This window comes from Microtus ochrogaster, unplaced genomic scaffold, assembly GCF_000317375.1.
Source record: "Microtus ochrogaster isolate Prairie Vole_2 unplaced genomic scaffold, MicOch1.0 UNK56, whole genome shotgun sequence".
In the NCBI taxonomy this organism is placed as follows: domain Eukaryota; kingdom Metazoa; phylum Chordata; class Mammalia; order Rodentia; family Cricetidae; genus Microtus; species Microtus ochrogaster.
This window is the reverse complement of record NW_004949154.1, coordinates 1,714,410-1,715,771: the sequence shown is the minus strand read 5'-3', so window position 1 is coordinate 1,715,771 and position 1,362 is coordinate 1,714,410.

The window sequence follows — 1,362 nt, the reverse complement described above, 5'->3', positions numbered from 1 at the left end:
CCTGAACCTTAAGCTACATATGTTTCTGAGCTGACACGTGGGTGTTGGGAGTGGAACTCAGATCTTCTACAGGACTAATCAATACACTTAACTTCTCAGACATTGGTCGAGCCTCCTATAAGAAGTGAAGAAATGTCTCTTACTTGCCTTAGTAATCCTAGAAATAAGTATGTTATCTGTCACCTCAAAATAAATCACTTAACTTTGAATGTTTTTTCACATTCAGTTAAATACACACACACATGCACACACGCACATACACACACAAAACACACACACAACACACACACTCACACACACACACTCTAGAGATTTATTTCTAGTTGCCTATCCCATGTCGGTTTTTGATTGACAGACAGCAGAGGAATATAAAAATAATGTGTTTTTGTCACAGGGGTCTTGATCTGTGCTTAAAGACAAAACAACAAAAAGCCTTAAAAAATAGTCATAAAAACAGAAAAATACTTTATTTAGAAAGAAATAACATGTACAGTTCTTCAGACATCATTGCAGGTCACTTGACTCTACGTACTAATGAATAAAATGTTTATGATGAAAGACCCATGCCAGCACAGGAATTCTGAACACAAGGATCAAATGGTACCTATTTTTGTTAATTAAAGGGGCAAGAAAATGTTGCCCCTTTGCTCCGCCAAATCTCCTAAAACATTCTGTTAAGTTTCCAAGAAATATCTGGGGCTCTTAGGCCACTATTTGTAGGTCTGAGCTTTGGCTGAAGGCAAAGCCATGAAAATCAAGTGTGTCACTGAACATACCTATTCAATACATTACTAATATCCAGTTTTTAAGCAAATATATTTTAGGAAGCATAAGCATTGCTGCCCTCTGATAGTTTGATTTTCTGCATTATCTTGCTGCTGTATATTTCCAAGTTTGTTTTTATTCTCAAGAAACTAATTATTGCTCATATACAGGGTTACAAAGTGACTTTGATTCCATGCTGGATTCATTATTTGCATTACGAGACAGGAAAATCACATTCTAGAATAAAGAAAATATTCAGTTTCAGAACACAAATGATTATACACACACACACACACACACACATATACACACACACACACAAGCATTTATATACATATGCACATAGGAAGGTAGATACATAGACACACACACACACACACACACACACACACATATATATATATATATGATAGAATTTCATTCATACATAGAACTTATAGATGTTCCAGGATGAGAATAGCACATTATTAAGTTATGCACATATTTGATGTATATTATCTAACCTTCATTTTAACATTCTAACTAAGGATTTGGTCAGAGCACAGCTATTGGCTCCATTATTGAAGACATGCATTCAGAGCTGGCTGAGAAGGGGTA